General features: G+C 31.0%; 2 long non-coding RNA genes across 2 annotated transcripts; both read left to right on the top strand.

Annotated features, from left to right (window-relative positions):
• Positions 1-127: 127 nt before the first annotated feature.
• Positions 128-21,343, top strand: LOC149031170 (uncharacterized). The gene is made up of 4 exons (XR_016177873.1): positions 128-1,592; positions 20,569-20,648; positions 20,746-20,922; positions 21,017-21,343. It is a non-coding gene; the product is annotated as an uncharacterized LOC149031170 (long non-coding RNA).
• Positions 21,344-22,141: 798 nt separating this feature from the next.
• LOC149031169 (uncharacterized) lies at positions 22,142-23,593 on the top strand. The gene is made up of 3 exons (XR_016177874.1): positions 22,142-22,338; positions 22,436-22,942; positions 23,043-23,593. It is a non-coding gene; the product is annotated as an uncharacterized LOC149031169 (long non-coding RNA).
• Positions 23,594-23,854: the final 261 nt, after the last annotated feature.

The raw sequence follows: 23,854 nt of genomic DNA, 5'->3' as shown, positions 1-23,854 counted from the left end.
ACATAAAAGCTCATAAGTCCACTTTTCGCGTAACCAAAATCATTATAGTTAGTACAGCGACCATCAGATGGCAAGAGTAGGTACTTTCTTAGAAAAAATAGGTAAGTTGTGATGATTGGTGGATAAAATTGGCGCGTTTTTTGATTCACGCAAAGTGCATAGCTATGGTGCAATTGAGCTATATTCGAAGATTTTTATCAAATAACAACATTTCCATTGGCGCCTTAGCACATTTATTACTGACATTTTATCGAGCAATGTAAAAATCATTGGTTAGGAATGAAGTCTTATTGATTTTTAAACAACAATGAAAAATTCTTTACGAGTATGTGGTCTATCATAATTATTCTAATCTCTTTCTAACAAGATATAAGTTACGGATATATGGTATATCGTTTTACAATAATACTCGTGATCATCGATGCGTTTTCATAAATCATTACGTGTTAATGCTCATTCAACGATCGTTGTTGTCCAATGCACATTAGTGAAACTAATATCTCGCTTGGTTGGTAATATCCACGTTTCTAAACCATAATCCGAGACGACAAGCTTTACCAAGACCTCGATTTGATGTCAGATAAAATTCGATTCAACCGTCTTTATCTTAAGATACTTATATAGGTAATTACAACGTTTTTTATTATTACGAATATCCTATTTAATGATATTACGGGAAGCAACGAGGAGCAATTATCGTGATAATGGTAGAACAGCATCCTTCTTTATCAGGTCCCAGAGGAAGAAGAAGATCCTGCTGTGTAAAATGCGTTAAGAATGTCAATGAGAAGAGTTTACTGTTGAACGCGTGCTGTGTTGGATGTGTTGCTGTTAGATATTGCTGGGAGGTATTGCTTTCCGAATGGAATAGAAGGAAGAAGAAGAAGAAGAAGAAGAAGAAAAGTCGAAAGAAAGGAGACCAAGTGCGAGCGAGAGTGGTAACCTGAACGATCATCGTTCAACGAGTACGCTCGAGTACAACACGACGCTTTTATTTATGATTCCGAGAAGATCCTTTTCTTGTTATCTTCTAAGAGTTCCTATAGAAGAATCCCACGAGTTCGACTCTAAGTCGATCTCCAATTTTTACACTTTTATATTTTTTTTTTCATTCGTCGCATTAGGTGAAACACATTTCTTCTTCAATTGCAACTACAAGTATAAAGTTATAAGTTTAACACCAATTTCGAAGTTGTCAACTTTCCAGTTGTACAAATATAAAAAGGGCAGCGGGCGGCATTAATTGGACCAGGTAAAATGTATGCACAGACATAGGAAATGAGGGAGAAGAAGAGAAGTAGACGAGGATACGAGGATGTAACTCTTTCCGCGGCTTATAATATGAAGCGATGCCGCAGTTGTAATGCTAATGCAAGTCTCTCGTTAGCCTGACCCCGCTTTCGTAATGCTTTATTACATAATATCTCCACTATGTATCTGTACTATGTCTCTCCTCGTGGTCGCGTTCGCGCCAACTCCTTATCGCCGAGAATTGTACTGCGGGACTAGTGTTCTCTTTCTTTCTTAAACATCCAGATCCAGGATCGAAGTCTCTTGTTCAATGAAATTCGAGCGAAAGTAAGACCACAAAGGTAATTTAATTAATAGATACTTCAAACCGATATATCGACCGGTATCGATCGGTTACCAGTTCATCGATGACATACACACACACACACACACACACATCTACTTATACAGAAGATATTTGGTACTTTATATCAGCCAAAGAAGAAAATAATTTATCTCGAAGAAACGATTATTTCGATTTACGAAGCTCCTTACAAGGTTACTTTTCTTTCTTCAACATTCCAAGTAAAAGGAGGATCGTTGAGTAGATTGCGAGAATTTCTATGCACGTATTCCTACTTGTCATTTTGATTACTTTCTTCTGTTCCTCTTTCATTCGATTTGCCATTTAGCTATATAGACAAAAATGGAATCATTCTTAGAATGATTTCTTAACACCTCTCGTGCTTGTAAATACGTGGGATCTCGTGTATTAAACGATCTTTATTCCTTCATACCCTTATTCGTATAATTTTGTAGCAAGAGATCATTTGAAATACTTTATCGATAATGTCACTCTCAATATTTTTCACTGTATTTTTTTTCTTCTTCTTTTTTACTTATATAATACTCGTATACTCAAGTTGTCTTATCGTCATCAGAAAAATCAATGCATTTTGCAAAGTTCATTGCTCGTAATCGAAAGTCATTCGAATGAGTCACTCAAGGCCAACGAGAAAGAAATCGCAACACATTCTCGTTAATAAGAAATTTATTTTTCAATACATTGATTTTTGTCGTAAATATTAAAAATATTACAAGTATTAAAAGTTTACGATTAGCGTTAATTAATAATCAATCACAACGAGATTGAATAGAAATACGAGAAAATTGAATGATGCCGACCAACACGTTACATTCGATCTGTTTGCGGTGAAACGACGATGATGACACCGACAGGTGTTCAAAAGAAAACAAAGCCATATCTTCGACGAACCGATCAACTTGCACCTGCTCTCGTGCAAACCTCCATTTTTTTTCGTACATTTAAATTTTCATTCTTATGGATGGAGTATGAACGTTATGTTTAAATAAATAAGACATTTTATGCTAAGATTTGTTTAGAATATATAGTTTCATTGACAGGAGAAAATCCTATATAATAATAGGAAATAGAAATGATGAAATTATTAACGATAAGATCGATAGTGTTAGTTGAATTTCTAAGAAGTGTTCGTGTTATTGTGGTTCACTGCATCTCATAGCAGCCACGAATATACTTTATATACATACGTACGCTTGTTAAGAGCATTAGATTGTAACACGACGAATTGGCGGATTGGCTAGAATCGGTTATTATTTAGGTCGGCGAAAATGAGTGGGGGTTATAGGTCGACTTGCTTTTTGTTTCGACCGAGCGAAAGTGTTTCACTCCTTATTTTATGTTCGTTTAGTACCATAAGGTAACGTCGTCGTCATAACTGATGCTATACATGTAACTTACATTCAAATAATACCATAAGAGAGAGAGAGTTGAACGTATTCGAAGGTAAAGAAAGTATTCAATATTGTTATTTTTTTTTTTTTATAAATCTTTTATATAAAACTCGCGTTAAATTAGAGAGATAAATATGAGCAATTATGTTCATTCTTATGGTATTTATTAGCAATTATTATTTTTAACACTCCTCGCGTTTTTTATATCATAAAAATGATATAAACTTCGAGAGAAGGATAAATACAATAATTTTATTCACAATTAGTTAAAAGGGGTTAAGTATATGCATCTGTCATATCTTACATTAGTTTTTGACCTCGAATGACGTAAAAGCTTGAAGGATCGAGAGATTAAACTAAGTGCTTTTTTCTTCTTAGCGAGCTCAACGTTCGTCATCGAGGAAGAAGACAAACAACAGGTTCGGACGGAGGCAGTGTTCATTTTTGCGTAATAAAGATTATTCAAAAGTGTATTCTTTGAAGGAAGAAAAGTCGACAGTATAATAATCGTCATAGCGATAAAAAATAAACCTTTTATTAATAGTTTAGATTAATTTATTGTTAATATCTCCCGGGCAAAAGGAGCGATTGTCTGGGGTCTCGAAGAAAAATTGAAACACCGTACATTGGACTTCCTCCCTAATTCAAATTTACTCGAGGTTCCATGAAGCTATAACGTACCGTTAAATACACACGCTAAATATACATATAGAAAATATACACGCATATGAATGGAATGAACGTAAACCATCATAATGAACATGAAACCGTCATAAAATTATATTAATTATGTTTAACTAAAGATCGAAATTTTATGTGTATACTTATAATTTTTGGAATATTTTGCATCTTTAGAAAAAAATAAAAATATATTTTAAAAAATTGAAATTAAAATTCATGAAATTTCGATGATTAGTTAGAAATAAAATTGACTATCATCTATTTACATTGTATATAATACAGTTAGCAATGTCATTGTCAGTCGGTGATTCGTATTACGTTCGTCGAAACTCGTCGTGTCCGGGAAGTAGAGCTATTAAGCCTTAACATTCTCGTGGCAACGCCTGTATAATGTCCATAGACGATGTGTTATGTGGGCGTAAGGTAATACCTTAGCGTGGTACCACTACTTTATTTTGCTACATTTGCAGTATTGCTTGATTCGGCAAAAAGTGTTTAATAAGTTGAGACGCTAGCTTTGTCACGCTAAGCTTTTTAATTTGTTCAATTTTATAATTAAGCCTTCTTTTTCTTTTTTTTTATTTACCGTGAGAAATTCACGAGAACTGTATTATGTACGTGATATCAATCATTTTCGTCTAGTATTTTATGTCCCTTTTTCTTTATTTCTCAGAATTAGATATTTATCTTCGAGTGAAACTTTTATGTAAAAGAGAAAGTTGCTTTTTATTTTCTATTATACGTATTTCTCTTTTTTTTTTTTTTTAAGTAATTTTTAGGTCATGCTTATTTTAATATCCAGAAATTTTTACAATTTCACTTGTAGGAAATAAAAAAAGAAAAAAAATTGTTATTGATATATTTGCAAAATTTGCATCTTCTCTCTCTCGCTCGCTCTCTCTTTAAACAATTAATAATAATAATAACCTTTTAAAGAAATTAGGATCAATAGTGCATTGTCGTCATGTGCGATGACGCGAAGAAAAAAATGGATCGTTTTGTTTATTCATCGGTTGGTTATTATCATTTGCGATGATGGAAAGGTTGCGTTATATGTTCCTTCTCTCTCTTTCGTCCACCAATGGATGGATCTATCGGATGAAGTTGAATAAAACACGATCTCTGTTACGTAACGATTTCAACGTGTCTTTCGCTTGCACAGAGATTATCTCCGGCTTCTGTGATACCGTCAATCATGTATTTAAGTCTATCGAGTGCACATATTTGAAGCACATATCAATTGATTAAGATGATAGAAAATTAATCGTTCTCAGTTTTCTTTTAACACATTGTAAAATGATCGATTTTATGCACACGATTGTTTGAAAATGAAATAACGAATTGAAATCTTTTTACCCGTTATAAGATTGGAATCGATCTGAAAGGATGCCTTAAAGATAGACAGGAAGAAGCCGGTTGTTCCTTTCGCGTCATCGAACGCAACTTCCCGCTGTTTCTTTGTATCTCTTTTAATGATCGACTTGACGCTTGTCGTACGCTTGTCGTATATGGTTCAGAATACACAATCATTACGTGGGTTGCAAAGAGATCGTTTACACACGACACGCGTTCTATGTAATTCAACACTTGCAAATCTTTAAGGTATATCTGTACACATATGTTAAAAGAAAGTGAGAGAGCGATTAATATATATGCATGTAAACACCGAGTTGTACTAATTATGGTATGTAACATGTAATTTTAATAAGCTAATTAATACAAGAGCGCCTATGTATGTTACACTTGTTGCGCGTGTATATATCTATACGCGTGAATGTACGTATGACGAGTCGAACCGTTTATCAACTATAGAATTATATCAAATTATCTTATCTCACATCATGCATCATATTCTTTTTTTTTTTATATTTATTCTTTTACCGTGTGACTATTTGAACAAAAAAGAAATCATTTTTAAATGATTTTTCTCTCTTAACTGTTTGTACGATCATTTTTTACAAGCACGAGAAAACGAGAAAACGAGATAACGAATTTCAAAAGATCTACCTATGTAGAGCTCGTTAAAGGGTTAGAAGAGTATAACGAGAAATGTCGAAATCCACTTGTTGTTAAGTTACGTTAATTTTTTAATGCCATATCCCCATTGTTATATAAACCCGTTAACGGTACTCTAGAAAATAATAATGTCCGGTACACTCAAATTGACTCACACTTTAGCAGTTAAGGGTTTAGTCGTAGCAACAAGATGTCCAGTGCAGTCGTCTCGAGAACAGGGGGAACTATTATCCGGAAGTAAGACCAAACGTGAGAGACTAGATCGTCTAATAAATAGACTACAGTGTCACGAACGCACGTATACTAATCTATTTATACCAAATTTTATTTTGTGTTAAACAAAAAAACGATCTTTTATTGACATTTGGCAAATTTTGGTAGATATACATATATATGAGAGATTAAAAATAAATCAAATAATTTAACATATGAATTCTTTTAATCGAAATCTGCTAAGTAATATTTTCATTAGCGTTCGATGAAACCATACTCTGATTTCTTCAAACTTCATAGTTTCTCACAAATGGACTTTCTCCGTTACTCGGTATCTCGGTACAGTTGCGACATTATATGCCATACGCGGTATCATTACGGCATTCCACGTGTGCATGGTTCAAATCGACTGGACATTCAAAAAAAAAAAAAAAAAGAAAAGAAAAGAAAAGAAAAAGCACAAATCATCGATTTATGATTGAGTGTTTATTATTATTTTTATTTTCAACGAATTTACGATATTTTTTCGTTGTTCTTATAAAAAATTAAAAAAAATTAAAAAAAAATTGAACACACCGTTATAATTATTTTTCATCGTTTAAATCAAAGAATATTTATGGCGATATTCAAGAAAATGATTAAGTCATTGTCGGTGAATAAGTCTTAACGCGTTTGTTTAAATGAAGGGAGATTTTCTTGGCGATCGAAGAGAGATAAGTTATACATAAGTACTCTATAAATTAAATGCGCAACCATGAGATTACAAATAGAGTTAAAAAGAATAAGAGATAGGAGATATCTCTAAGCAATACTCATATATTTGTTATGAGTCATCGTTAAGGAGAATCTTAAATCTGACATCGAACGTGTTTGCGGTTTTCTTGAAGGTTCACATCCAAGAATTAATGAAATAAATGAATCCTTTTCTTTGTAAAAATAATTTCGATTCGATCACTTTCTTAAAAAACATTATTTACTTCTTTATATATATTCAATTATGTCATTGTATTATTTGTTAAGAAAATAAGTGATTTTACAAAAGACTTCTCAATAAGTTTTTCATGATATAAGTAGAAGAAAAGATATGTTATCGAGGCAGTTACTAAAATGTACTAGTCGAGGGAGGATAAAATAAAAGATGTAGAAACTGATCGAACGAATCTTCTTGTTTGACTTGGTCGTTTCGAAGGCCAACCGGATATTCGGAAGAGGTGATGCGTTCCGGAGAATTAACACTGACCTAGGGAAGGTCTCGAGGTCGCCGATAGTATATGTATGTTTCGCGTGCTTATTCGTTTGCGCGCGGGTGCGGGGGCGAGCTTATATTAAGTTAACTGCTTCATAGCTGCCGATTTGTCCTCCGCATACGTTCTACGTGTTATCTACAAATACATATATGGAACATTCCACGTCAAATCGACTACTTTTGACCCCGACTCCTTTCGATTTTGCTCAAACTTTTTTATCATTTTTAACATCATTAAAAAACATTTGAATAAATCTAAGATTCATTTGATTATTTTTAATAAAATTCATGTGTCAGAAGGACCAGAAAAAATTAATAATAATTTAAACATGTAAATGAATTTAAATTGAATCTAACACAGCCATTCGCCCGATAGTACTTGCGTTACATAATTTACAATTAGATTTGGAATAGATCGCAAGTAATATCGACCCAGGTCTCACCGCGAGAAGGTTGCTGTGTTCGGAGACCCACGGGCTAAGACTCTACTTTTCTATAATTATCTTTTTAACTAGTAACATTTCATTAGTCATTTGTTAGAAAAAAATTTCTAAAATTCAAACGCGCGGAAAAACGTGTCACCAAATTTTTTATCCAACTTATTATTTAAGTTAGATGAAAAATCATGTACATCGTTTTAAATCGACCTACCTACCCGATTTACAATCCTAAATTAACGCAAACTTGTCAAAGCTTTGACGTAGATTCGGTTGGAACTTTAAATAATATAAAACGCAAGTTCTTATTAAACAAACGCAAGTTCCTAATACGCAAACGCAAGTTCCTACTAAACAAACGCAAAAATGTAAACTTACAATGTAACACGCAAAGTATTACAATATGAACGCACGCATTTATGTGCACTAAAGTGCATTGACTATTATTTTAATAATAATAAGAATTCGTAATGTTATAAAAAATATTCCTAATATTATTTAAAACCTGATAAAAATATTTTAATTTCTCGTTGGATTAAAATATTTTTTTAATGATTATTAAATTTATATTTTATTCTTTTATAAGATTAAAATAATTTAAAATATTCTTTTTACATTACTTATCTTATTATAACATCATAAATCAATCATTTATTTTATTATCTTATCATTTAATATATAATTCTATCTAAAACTAATCCTCTTCAGATGCTATTAACAATATTTCTACCTGTGAATAGAAACAATTAAGAAAGATTTATAAAAAAAAAAAAATCAATGAAAATTGTTCACACAGACACACACAAATAGATTCATTACATTCATACATTCATATATTCAGATACAAAACCCAAAACCACACTATTACCACAACACAAACTACAAACACTAGAATCGATCTTGCCAATAATCTTTGTCTTCTGTCTTCTTATTTTTGTATTCCACTTCTGTAACAAAAAACTAGATGAAAAGGGCATGTGTGGAAAAATGAAATTCGATGTAGAATCCCCGACCAAAAATTTCCAATTTAAAAAAAAAAAAAGTTTTAAGTGACCAAAAGGTGGACATTAAAAAATATCGAATTCTCGATGCATTAGAAAATGTGTTTTTTCTATATTTTAAACACAAGTGAATTTGAAAAAGTGCATGTTTTTTTCAATATGCAAATATATGAATAAAAAAATGTTTCAATTTCATACGAAATTATTAATTGATTAATACAATTACAAATACACATAGAAAATTATTCAAGACACATTATAAAAAACTTAATCAATTGTGAATATTTCACAATATTTTAAAAATTAATTATCACCGCTTTCAAAAGGAAAAAAAGAACAATATTGCACCTTACGTCGTATTACAAAATGCATACGCAATTATGCATATCACCATAACCATAACCATATCGAAATCAAATATACATTTAATCGATAGATTACATATATACATTTTTTATTTCATTAAATTTATATTAACGCGAAGTATGCAGTTACATCGAGTGTCTGATGTACATATTATTACATAATTTATGTACAAGACACTTTTTTATTTCTAGTAAACTATTAAAAAACAACAAAATAGTAATACAATTTCACAATTTTTTAAATATATATTTTAAATAAATATGAATTCAAGTGAAATATCAATTCAATATGAAATTTTAAAGGAAGACAAAATTGAAATTCAATATACAAAAATATTAATTGAAACAAAATTGATAATTAATTAATTGCTATTGCTTGCTTTAACAGATTCTAAGCTAATCAAGTCTCATAGATAATTAATTGGAATAATATGACTAATTTTTCAAGGGAAAGGATGATTGACTCTAACTAATGGGACTAATCCGATTAGCCCATATATAAAAAAAAAAAAAATACACAAATCTAAACAAGGTGATAATGTTCTTCTGCGACCACGTAAGAGGGATATACCCTCGTGGAAGCAATTGTGATTAGGATGAATATTTAGATGAAGCGTACTACTAATCGTCGAAGAGTGCGATTATATATGTAGACGCAATTATGAATGAACATGAATGAAGGGTATGTAAGGCTTACCTTACATTACCCACAGCTCTATGAGCTGTATGAGAGGGGTGTCCCTACCCTACGGGAATTATAATACAAATCTACATAAAAAATATAAATAAAATGCCAAGGGAAAATTATTCCAAATTAATATCTACAAGCTTGATAATCACCCAGGTGCATTTACAATCCCGTATGCAAAGCCTGGGCTCCCTGTTCTCAACTTATTCGTATAATCCACACTCTCGAGAGTGTGGGACAGCCTTTTAATTAGGTTTCTTTATATATCAAGACTTATGCATTTTTATTCCAATTAAATCATTTCTTCTATTATAAATCTGTGTAAAAATAGTCAAATGATTTTTGTATCATCTCTCTTTGCTTTCATTTCTTAGAAAAACTTTTATATTTATTTATATATATTTCATAAAAATACTTTTTCCTCAAATCTTTCAATTACATATTTATTTGTTAATAATTTTAGAATTAAAATGCACACCCTTGACATATTTATATGCACTCGCATGTGCTGGCTGTACTTTTGTGTATTTCCATTTCGCTTAGCAAGACTTATACGTTTCTAATCAGAATGATTCACAATAGTTTTTCATTAATTTGCACTATGTAAATATAAATTCATTATTATATATGATTTAAATGAAATTTTCTAATTATTATTAGATAAATTTCTGTGGTTAACAAAAAATATTATGAAAATTTGAATATTTCAAATAATTATTTATTAAATACTTTTATCAGTGCATTCATTCATTCACTTTTGATCATTCTGAATGAGAAATGTATATTCTTACTGTATGTTCATCTGCATTTAGCAGGTATGTTCGATTGCATTTAGTAATTATATTCATCTGCATTTAGCAGGTATGTTCGATTGCATTTAGCAATTATATATTCATCTGCATTTAGCAGGTATTTTTGTACTTACTGCGATTTTCATATGCACTTTTCAGTGCAGGCATGTACTTACTGCGATTTTCATATGCACTCTTCAGTGCATTTAATCAGAATGATTCAAATTTTTTTTTTTACTTATTTGTTACTATTTAAAATAAAAATAAACGACTATATATTTAATAAAAAAAATGTATATATGAACTAAGAGACTATGTAAAAAAAGAATTTTTTAAGTTTTGGATGCAATAAAAAATATAGTACATTACATTAAACATATTCAATAAATTATTATATCTTGGAAAAAAATTGAAATGAATTTAAATGGTATTAAAAAATATTGACAATATTTATTTATTATATACTTTGATTAATGTATTTATTAATTCAATTTGAATCACTCAGAATGATAAAACCTTTTTGTTGACCTTATCTGCATTTTTGTATGCAGAAATATCCTCTTCTTCCATCGTTGTATCCAAATGCACTCTTTTGTGCAAACTGCAGCAATCCATGGATGTCCACACAATTTAAACGATCGTGTCTCTAATTTAATGAAAATTATCTAAGAAAATACTCTAATTTATATACTTCAAAAATGCAATGACTCGACTATTAATTTATCTTAATAAAAAAACTGCAATGACTCGACTTTTAATTTAATTTAATAAAAAAACTGCTATGTGTTTGTGTATGGTGGGGTGTGTAAGACTCGAATATTAATCTAACAAGAAAACTACAATGACTCGACTTTGAATTAAATAAGAAAAAATGCAATGACTCTATTAATTAAATAAAAATAGCAAAATCTAGATTCTAGTATTTAAAAGACTCTAATTTTTCACGAACGCGAGTGTGGAACAGCGTAGCAGGGAGATGGAATGGTCCATCATCTCCATTCAGGAACAACTTATAACTAGTACTACTACGAGCATAAGTGACAACGTGATAAAGGGTAAAAAAGGGATTTTGGTAAGACCACGAATCATCGATCAAAGGATTATTAAAAAATCCTTTGAAAAATAACTCGTAGTCAAATAGTTGCCCTCTTGAGCCACAATTTGTGGGGGCCTCTTCGGCATTTTGCCTCTTCTTTGCTTCGTGCCCTGACCACTGCAATGGAGCATTCCCTACGTGCGACGCAAGAAAAAAATTACGTGTCAAAAAACGCCCTACCGTTTGAAACAATACATTGCAAAAATGGGCATATATCAGTGGATTATATCAAAAGAATGAAATCGTCCCTGAGCTAAACCGACCTAATCCCGACCTGTTCTCACCATACGCGACAAGACTCAAACCCTCGTGTTTAATAAAACGCATTTTATTATACGAGACGCAATTGGATCTAAGCTGAAAGAAAATTGGGGAAGGAATCAACACAGGTATTAATAATTTTTATTTCCGCAGGTTTTTGCGCTGGTATTTTTTTATTTATTCTTATTCTTACTTAACCTAACGAGAGGTAAGAGCTTGCAACGTATAGTATCGATTTATTCTAAATAATATAACCACTGAAATATGACAAAGTTTGCAAATGTATCATCCCAAACGCCACTGACGAGTCCCAACACGCAATCTCAACTGCGTTCCTACCTAAGTGCGTCTCGATTTTTTTTCTAACACAATTCTCACTTACTTATTTATGTGTTAAAAAGAAATATAAAAAAAATAAATGTGTAAAAGAGTGAGAAAATATTTAATTAATTCCGTAAAGTAATCAGGCTAGCCTGTGGACGATCAATGGACTCGAAAGAATTCACCGATCGTACGCAACTACACAGGCACATTTAATCGAATGCTCCAGCAGATATCTTTTTTTCTAAATGATGAACCTATTACAAACTAGGATTAACACGTTGCACATTAAAAGTGAATAATGTTTCGATAAAAAGAAAAAATTACAACAACTGTAATATTCTCATTTTATTCAAGGTATAGGTGTATGTTATTTCTAATATTAAGAAATATATTATATATAGTATAATAAAGATCGCGAAGTGCAAGTGTTAATATACTTAAAAAACTAAGTATCAAAACTAATTCAAAATCCTTTGCTAAGTTCAAAAGATATTGGGTGATTTATCTAATGTTCTCATTGGTTGCAAAGTATTTTTGAACTGTTTGATACAATTATCTTAACATAATGCATAGTATCAGCAAAAAAGAATAGAGAAAAAAGATATGGTGAAAGGTGTAAAACTTTGCTGATACTTAGCTGAAAACCCCGGAGGCAGGAATGTCCACCCTGAATGGAAGCAAACCTTTTGCCGTACCCGGTCCTTACCTACTTAAAATTAAAGTATTCACATACACTCAGAAAAGTATGCTACCTGCCTGCCTATCAACCTATATTTAAAAAGTGCAAACAGACACACCAACACATACACTCCACGGTTCTCACACACTCCACCAGGGTGCAAAAGCCTAAACTAGAGAGCATGCCCCGGGGCACCTCCGACACCCTAGTTCAACCACGTTTTCTAAACTTATATTCTAAAAGGTTACGTACCAAATGCTGTAATCGACTGCCAAGGCTAATGATTATTGCAATAATGACTAAAGCAAAAATACTGGTACATACTAGTATATATTAGCATACTAGTATAATACAAGTATTGTTAAATTTCCACAAATAAATGTGGGAACTTTACTATTCAAAACGATTAGGAAAAATAAAATAAGAAAAATTGAATATAAGTATAAAAATACAAGTACATATCACACACGTGACTGTAAAAGTATTTATCTGAATATTGAATGATGTATTAATTAAAAAGTACCACGAAACGATGTACAATGCACCACCTATAACGCACACACAGGTATAATGTACACCGTGCAATCACTAACACAATGACAGTCGCCAAAGGAAAACTTAATAACTAAAACCCGTGCAAACTTTTTCTCACCCATACGTGTAACACCTGGGTAACACGCATCGATGAGAACGAAGAAAGCACAGGGGGGAGAAAAGGGGGAATTAGTATATTAGAAGCTGAAAAGCCTGATCTAAAAAAAACATAATTAACACATATATAAATATATCAGAAAAGATTTTCATAAAAATTCATCTAAACGGGCTAAGGACTCTACAAGTCATTTGGTGAATAATGACTTAAACAAGCGAATGAAAAAAAAAAGTTACCCCATAGGAAACAGTTAGAGTTTCGAGGTAAGGATGTATTAAAAGACTCTACGGTGATGATGGATATTTTTTGCAAACCTCGGACGATTCTTTCACTAAATGGCTGTTCTAATGAAAGAACTGGGCTTTGAGCCACCACTTAATTGCCAGAATCTATCCGTTCGCGAATTTGGTTTGTCTTCTTGCTCATTTATTAACAATATCGAAGTATCGATATATTGAAATAAATTACGATTGAAAAACTAATTACGATTTAAAAACTAATCACGTTTGAAAAATTAATTATGAAGCAGTGCATGTATAACAATTTATAAATACTTTCTTGGCACGAAATCAAGTAAATTAATGCTTGATTTCACCACTATTAACACGAGTAAATACGTAAAGAGAAAAAATAAGTAAAATAATTAATTGAAGTGTTAATTAAGTGAATTGAAACCGATGAAACAAGAAGACCCTGGCCTAATCTAAATAAATCACATATATAAAAATCACATACATTGGGAATCACTCGTGAGCAAAACCAAAGATTGTACTCACGGTCGCTTATGCTCGTTTCGGACAAAACACATCTACGAATACAACCAGGAACCCGTGCCGATATTGGATCTTTCATCCTCGGCATGATTGGGCACTGGAGGGACTTTAAATAAAAACTCACGGTTTAAGAAGTTCTGCGATGGCTCCAAAACACTCGTCCCCCTCGCTGTTGGTTGAATGATGTCGTGAAGTGGATTCAAATTGGATGAATTGTTGAATCGATGTATCGTTGAATCGTTGAATTGATGATTGATCTGTAATCAAAAATGCAATATAAAATTAATAATGTTTCACATCATTCTAAACATTTTTCATGAATAAAAACAATCATGATTTAAAAAATATATATGAGAAGTAATAATTAAGAAGACAAGATAATACTAACCGTTGATTTATCCAGACGAAGCCCCAGATTCGTTGATAAAGATGATCCAGAAGAAATGAAGATATTAATTCACACTTTCGACCATGACAATATTTTTATCGAAAACGCAAATCCTCTTCTACCGAATTGGCCGAAAGTGTGTTAATGATTCTAATCACGCGTACCGAGCAAATTATTTTTCATTTAACAAGAATATTGAAATAAATTCTTGCATTGATTTTAAATGTGATCGAGTTTAGTAATTATTTTTAAAGCAATCTATGCGATTGCATAGAAAAAATGTAACTTCGTTCGAAACAAACACTGACTCTAACAGATTGCATTGCACGCAATCACAATTGAAGATCTGAAAATGAAAGTTTAGTTAAAGCAAGTCGTAGCGTACTTCTGTTTATTTATTACGTTACTAATAAAAAATATATTATTCATTTTAAAATTCAATTATTTAAATTACATATTCCAAAAATTCTGGAATTGTACTATTATTTTAATGTTTTAATTATTAATATAAAAAAGAGAATTCACATGATGTAACCACAACCTTTTAAACTATATGAAAAATAATATAAAATACAAACGAACAAATATCACATTGCATTCTATCTTTCAAAAAATATATTTCATCGCGATAGGGTTATTTTTACAGAAGTATGCTAATTGCGTGAATACCTATAGGAAAGAATAGATATAGCATTAATGTAAAACTAAACAAGGTACAATATTTATAAATAATCATTTAAACAATTAATTATAGAATCGATTGAACGTGTCTTGAATTATTTATGTGAATTTAATACCAAGATAAATGAAATGAATTTAAATGAATAAAATTGAAACAACAATTGCAACGTGTAATTAAATAATTAATTCAATGAATCGTTTCATTCACATTACAATTTAATTAATGATGCAAAAAGTTAAAATTTTCTAATGCATCGAACGTCAGCCATTGGCCCGACAGTGCTTACGTTGTACCATATAAATTCTATGGACATCATAAGCAATATCGGTTACCGGATCTCACCACTGGGAGGTTGCTGCGTCGGAGATCCATATAAAAATTGATGCATCTATAAAATGAAGGTAAAGAAAGAAAGAAAGAAATATATCTGCATGTATGTATGCAGTAGATTATAACACCATCGATTAGTATGATTTCCATGGAACGATAGTGAACGTCTTTCTGAAATCATAAAAAGAAATGCATATTAGTATATTAACACACACATACCAAGTATGAAATGTTAGTTAAAATACTCATTAAAAATCTTTAAAGTTGTTTAAATAAAACAGTAATTGTATCAGAGAAAACTTAATAAAGAGTAACATAAAAAATAATCAAGTTTTTAAACCATTCTATGCAATGAAAATCTTTTTAAACTATTAAAATCAAAACGATAACGTTAGAAATAAAATTATTAAATAATTTAACACGTCTTATTTTCGTAGATGTTGTCTCGTTGAAATATAGAAGACGAATACTAGATACGTTACTACGTAACCTTCGTAGAGGAGATCTCGGGAGTGTCGAACGTTCGGCTATTATACCTATGTTATCGGCTGTTTACGTTTTGTCGTCGGAAATTCGACGAAGAAAATTCCTCGAGAAATTCCTGGAAATAAAAATACACATTTATAATAACTTATATGTCGAGTGTATTGTTTTCTTATTCTTCTTCTCTCTCTCTCACTCCTTCTCTCTCACTTTTTCTGTAGTATTTCTATATGCTTATATGCTTATATTTAAAAAAAATAATGCTCACCTCGCCGTATATGGAGAAGATAAAAAAAGTTGCCACAAGGTTAAAATATTAGTGAATTCGTGTTATAACTCTTCCCATGTTAAGAAAACTAAAAGAAAGTAAAATATGAAAACACGTATATAAATTATGCATGTAGTATTTGGTACATAGCATTTGATTATATAACATTATATATCATTTGATATATAACATCATTTGATAATAGGAAGGTGTAATTTAGAAAATTATTTGAAACAATTACCTGAAATTAACGGGATAACAAAATCTGCTGCAACACGTATACAGATGATAGATGAAAAAATTCGAAAGAATCGCCATATTGCAGTGCATAAAACAGGCGCGTTAGACTGGCGCGAAAATAATGCATGCGCGAAAATGATGCGCAGTAGATCTTCTTTCCACCTATAATAGAGAAAAATTTCGAATGATTAAAAATACGATATAAGAGCATACAAATTATCAAAATATACTCAAAAAATCAAAATTGATCCTTACATCCTTTATATATTATAATAGGAAGATGAAAACTTTACAAAATATGTTTTAATTACCTGATCTTAACGGGACGATGACACTCCGATGTGTTCTCCACGAATGACGCCATGAAACTGAAGAATTTGGACGAAAGCTTGGCTGTGATTGGCTAATTCATTTTTTTGAACATGAAAAGGGTCATCACAGCTTCTTACACGGACAGAATCTGACCTTCTTCATGACCACGTTGGTCAAACTACATGTGATAATTTATTTATTAAATAAATTAAAAATCATTTCTATTTTTCTAATAAATGTACACATAACTTATAAATATTCTAAAAATAATGAATAGAATAAAGACAATGTAGACATTAGGAGATCTTTGTCGTTTTGCACAAAAGAACAAAATCGTATAGAAGAGAATTGTCGATAGAAAAATGTCTAATATGAAATGCAGCATATGAAAGAATAAATTTCCAAAATCTGTATCGATAAAGAATCCTCACAATTGAAATACTTTCAGAGATGCATAATTGTTTTAAAAATATTTACAATAACGTTTATACACGATTCACACATAGATTATTCCAGATGATTTTCTATACTATAAGATATACTACATTCTCTTTATTCTATTCATTATTTTTAGAGTAATTATGAATAACGTGTACATTTTATTTGGCATCGAAAAAAGAAACTTAAATTTATAACATATCAAAATTATTTTCTATTTCATGTATGTTAAAACATATGAAATGTTTAAACCAATGTATATGCATAGAAACAATCTGAAATGTAATTAGAGAATATTAGAATGATAAAATAATTGTTAAATAATTAATATAAGTGCATTTTATTATCTAATAACTAATTACATATGATCTATGTACCTTCTTTCTCGAGATTCACCGTTAGACAGAGACATTTTCTTCTAAAAAATACTTTTTTTTAATGTTGATTAGGTTATTTTTCAAATGTTGCCCATTTATGCAACACAAAAACATTCAAAATAAAGAGAAATTTAGACTATAACTCTCTAAATTTTACACTCTTTTTACTAGTACTTTACACACTTTTACTTGTAAATATTATAAAAATAATGAATAGAATAAAAAGAATGCAGAATAAAAATATTATCTCATTGTACACGAGAAAACAATCATGTAGAAAAGAAACATTGTCAAAGAAATTTGACAATATATCGCTTGCCACCCGTACAAAAATAAATCTCTATTATCCGTATCAATAACGTAAGAACACGCCTTTACAATAGGAATTTATTTTTATACGGGTGGCAAGTGATAGATTGTCAATTGTTTTGCAAATTTCTTTGACGATGTTTCTCTTCTACATGATTGTTTTCTCTTGTGCAATAAGATTATAATATTTTCAAGTTACACATGTGCTTTTAATAAAAATGGTAATTGCATAAAAGTGAAAAGAGTGTAAAAATTAGTGTGTTATAATATTAAATTCTCTTTTTTTTGAATGTCATTTGCGTTGCATACATGGGCAACATTTGGAAAATGACATAAACAACATTGAATAAAAGTACTTTCATAGAGGATAATGTCTCAGTCAAAAGGTGAATTTGGAAAAGAAAGGTACATAGATCATATGTAATGAGTTTTTAGATAACAATATGCATTTACATTAATTATTTAACAATTATTTTATCATTCTAATATACTCTAATTACATTTCAGATTGTTTCTACATATGCATTGGTTTAAACATTTCATATGCTTTAACGTACAATAAATAGAAAATAATTTGGGTATGTTATAAATTTATGTTTCTTTTTTCGATTACGAATTAAATGTACACGTAACTTATAATTATTCTAAAAATAATGAACAAAATAAAGAGAATGTAGACTAAAAACAGTATCTCATCTCATAGAAAATCATGTAGAATGATCTTCGTGTGAATCATGTATAAACGTTATTGTAAACATTTTGAAACAATGTACATCTTATGCATCTCGGAAAGTATTTAAATTGTGAGGATTTTTTATCGATACAGATTTTGGAAATTTATTCTTTCATATGCTGCATTTCATATTGGCCATTTTTACATCGACAATTCTCTTTTATACGATTGTATTATTTTATGCGAAACGACAAAGTTTTTGTAATGTCTACATTGTCTTTATTCTATTCAGTATTTTTAGAATATTTATAAGTTACGTGTACATTTATTAGAAAAATAGAAATGACTTTTAATTAATAATATTTAATAAATAAATTAGCATATGTAATTTGAATATCGCGGTCATAAAGATAGCGAAATTCAGTCGGTGTAGGAAGCTGTGATTGGTCATATTCTATTCAAAAAATGCAAAAAAATGAATTAGCCAATCAAATCCAATCCGCTGTCCATATTCTTTAGTTCCTTGGCGTCGTTCGTGAAGATGACATCGGAGTGCTATTGTCCCGTTAAAATCAGGTAATTAAAACATATTTTGTAAAGTTTTCATCTTCCTATTATAATATATAAAGGATGTAAGGATCAATTTTTATTTTTTGAGTATATTTTGATAATTTGTATGCTCTTATATCGTATTTTTAATCATTTGAAATTTCTCTTTATTATAAGTGGGGGAAAAAAAGTATGGCGCAGTATATTAGCACACTATATTCACGCCGTAATTACGCGCTTTTTTATGCACCGTTTTTATTCGTTACAATATGGCGAACCTTTCGAATTTTTTCATCTGTTATTCGTGTACTAGTTGCAACGAATTTTGTTATCCCGTTAATTTCAGGTAATCTTTTCAATTAATTTTTTACCCTACACCTTCCTGTTATATATCAAATGATATATAATAAATATTATATATGAAATGATGGCTACATGCAAGATTTTTATACATGAGTGTTTTCATATTTTATTTTTTTTTTTAGCTTTCTGAGCATGGGGAGAGTTACACCACGAATTCACATACCTAACATTTTAACTTTGTGGCAAGTTTTTTTATCTTCTCTATATACGTCGAGGTAAGCATTATTTTTGTTTAAGTATATTTGGCATACAGAAATACTACAGAAAGAGTGAGAGAGAAGGAGGGAGTGAGTGAGTGAGAGAGAGAGAGAGAGAGAGAGAGAGAGAAAGAGAGGAAGAATAAGAAAACAATACATTCGGTATTTAAGCTATTATAAATGTATGTATATTTACAGGAATTTCTCAAGTCGACGACAAAACGTAAACAGACGATAACATAGATATAATAGCCGAGCGTTCGACACTCCAAAGATCTCCTCTACTAAGGTTACGTAGCTACATACCTCTTATTCGACTTCTATCCTTCGACAAGACAACATAAACGAAAATGAGGCATATTAAATTATTTAATAATTTTATTTCTAACGTTATCATTTTGATTTTAATAGTTTAAAAAGTTTTTTATTACATAGAATGGTATAAAAACTGGTTTACTTTTTATGTTAGTCTTTACTGAGTTTGCTGATACAATTACTGTTTTATTTAGACAACTTTAAAGATTTTTAATTAATATTTATACTAACACTACATACTTGGTATGTAATATTGCAAGCAAATAGTTGCATACATTGATCAATTTTACAAATATTTAATAACTTGAATACCATTCTATCAAAAATATTCAATGGTTTTAATGTGTGCCCTGCCTTCAGAAATGGTTTACAGGAAATATTGTAATATAGTCTTTAGTATGTTTCGGCTTTTCAGACCTTTTATTTAATTTTATTTGATACATCGTCATCCTAAGGGTAGGATACCCATCCTGCAGTCATCAACGAAGACTAAAAGTAAGTATATTTTACTATCAAGCATTTTCTATGATAATGACAATTGATTTTTATTACAACAATGATATTAATTGTTCTTTTTCTTGTTATGTTTCAGAAAATCATTGCAATCGAGCGTGTAGGCAATGAAATACTCGTGTGTTGATCGTCGCATGTTAAAGTTTCGTTTGCTCGGTTAAGAAACTCGCAGGTTTCTTTTATTCGGTTTAAACGTGTGCTCATCGTCATCTTAAGGGTAGGATACCCATCGTGCATTCATCAACAAAGAATAAACGTAAGTCAATTTTTATATTAAACAGTTTCTCAATAATTATAATAATGTTTTTGTAACTGTTACGTATATAATTTTGTTTTTGTTTCTGTTTCAGATCAGGGAAAGCAGTGTTAGATTGCAGTGTTATAAGTATTTTTGAAGTGTTGCAAGTGTTTTTATGCATTGTCATAAGAATTGAATTCATTTAGAAATTCGTTTAACACTAGATTTGTTCACTATTGTTTTGTTCACTATTTTTTTAAAATTTACAAACATTAAAGGAATGAAAAAATGGGTTGAAGAGAGGAATTAATATTTACGTATATTTTAATACAGTATTACAAGGTAACATATATTAAGAAAAAATTATATTTCTATTTTATATATATGAGTATAACAGTTGGGTAGAAAAGTCCGTAGGCTAAGAAATATGGCTTTACTAGGATTAACCTTCAAAAGATATGTATGTAAATTTTCCAGTATTGCAATTTTAAAAGCAACATTGCTTTTTATTAGAAAAAAATACTGTTGAAGCCAAGGCTTGGCTTGATAAATATTATTCGGACTTTGCATCAGGAAAATCAACCGTTGAGAAGTGGTTTGCTAAGTTTAACGAGCCGAAATGAGTGTCGAAGATAATGCACGTAGCGGACGATCGAAAGAGGCTGTTACCCCTTTCGCACCGAGCGCCACATATATGTGGCATCCACTCGACGACCTGTGGGTACGAGGGCCGCATATACACGCCGCATCTACGCCACGACGTCTGGCGAGTCTCCATTCAGTGTCGGTACCTCGGCGGGTGAGACTGCCGTAGCGGAAGGGTTACCGACAAAAACATCAAGAAAGTCCACAAAATAATTTTGAATGTCCGTAAAGTAAAATTGATCGAGTTAGCTGAGACTGAGTATGCGAAGTGGGAGCTGCGCGTGCTCCCAATCGATCAAGAAAAAGATGGCAAAGTTGTATGAATTTGCCATCGAATTGCTTCCCCATTCATTGTATTCTCCACATCTGGCCCCCAAAGACTTTTTCATGCTTTCAGATCTTAAAAGAATACTCGCTGGACAAAAACTCAGTACTGATGAAGAGGTAATCGCCGAAACTGAGGCCTGTTTTGAGGCTAAAGAGATATCATACTATAAAAATGATATCGAAAAATTATCTGACCGCTGTAATCGTCGTTGTATTGCTCTCAAAGGCAACTATATGGAATAAAAAAATTGATTGTTATAAAAAAAAATGTGTTTTACTATGTTAGTGTACGGACATTTCTGCCCAACTGTTATGTAGTAAAAAAGTTTAAAATTAATCAAATTTGCTCAGACTATAAATCTAGTATTAATTGAATTATTGTTTTATTGTAATTCTTTGTGCATTGTCATCGTCATCCTAAGGGTAGGAGACCCATCCTGCATTCATCAATGAAGAATAAGCGTAAGTCAATTTTTATATTAAATAATTCCTCAAAAATTTTAATGGTCTTCTGTAATAGTAATGATATTAATATTTTTGTTTTTTATTTCTGTTTCAGATTGCAATCGTGCGCGAAGCAATGTACGAGAGTGTTTTATCGTTTAAATATAATTAAAATCACGGATTAGAATCACGTTCGTTCGTTAATTTTTAATTCCGTCGCGATTCGCGAACTATTTTTGAGAATGATATATATTAAATTAGCTGCGACCAATGCAGTTATTGTATTAGAGTTTGTTCGAGTAAAGTTGTATTTTTATCTAAAAACAGTCGTACAGACTGTTCGCGTATTCAAATCAGTGCATCAATGAAGATTTAAAATTGTTTTTTTCAATTGACTGTGTGCAAAGCAGTCTTTGAATTAATTGTAGAATCAGTGATCGGGCGAGTAATAAATTAAAATCAAACGCGAATTAGAGTCAGTGTTGTTCGTCGTATAATCAAATTTCGGTTTTGCGATAAGAAACTCATCTATAGTTTCTTATTTTCGTTTATACCGGGTTATTAGATTCACGCGAGGTGCATCACCATGGTGCAATAGAGCTGCATCTCATTCGAACGCATTGTAAGTATTCATTTTTATTTACATTTTATTCGATTTTATTTTAACATGATTTTGGATAATATTCCAGATAACTTATCGTTTTGTCTATTTTATTTTACAGATATAACCATGGATTCTTTTCCTTTCAAAGATGTTGAATAAATTCTTCGATGGATCTTCTTCAATGGCAAATCGAGTATCGTCTTCCATCGTCAGACTACAATACTTGCTGCGAAGTAGGAGTGTTTTGGAGCCATCGCAGAACTTCTTAAACCGTGAGTTTTTATTTAAAGTCCCTCCAGTGCTCAATCATGCCGAGGATGAAAGGTCCAAATTGGCACGAGTTACTGGTTGTAATTATTTAAATAAATTATTGACGAGCACATGAGTAATTCCTTTTTAGGAGATACTCATGAAAATTGTATATTTTATTGTATGTTTTATTATTAGTTTAGTTTTTTATGCAATGTTATTTGAAAATTTTGAATTTTTGATAAGTTCATCACTTTTTTTGGATGGGCCAAAAAAATCTAAACAAATTCTCAAAATGTTTTTTAATGATGATAAAAACGATAAAAATGTTTCAGCAAAATCGAAAGGGGTTGGAGTTAAAAGTAGTCGATTTGACGTGGAACGAATATATTTACATATTCCATGTATAGAAAGATAAGTACGTGCAACGTACATATATCGGTAGATACGGTCAAATGAACGTAGAGGTAAGAGCGAGTAGAGCTAATGTAGAGTTAGTAGAGTAGCAGGCAATGCCAATTGCACGCATCCGCAAATTTGCCACCAACTGGCACGTTTATGTTATAGAGTTACTCTGTTGCTCTCTTACCTAAGTGATTTCTCTTCTCCTGGACCTTCTTCTCTTCCATCAAGATACCCGATTAAGATGCTCGTCTCGTTGCGGCGTGCGTATTCTATTCG

The sequence above is a fragment of the Polistes dominula genome, unplaced genomic scaffold (assembly GCF_049000335.1).
Source record: "Polistes dominula isolate Pdom_NZ unplaced genomic scaffold, Pdom_raw_medaka contig_25, whole genome shotgun sequence".
In the NCBI taxonomy this organism is placed as follows: Eukaryota; Metazoa; Arthropoda; class Insecta; order Hymenoptera; family Vespidae; genus Polistes; species Polistes dominula.
The sequence above is the reverse complement of the archived record's forward strand: the minus strand, read 5'-3'. Positions and strand labels throughout refer to the sequence as shown.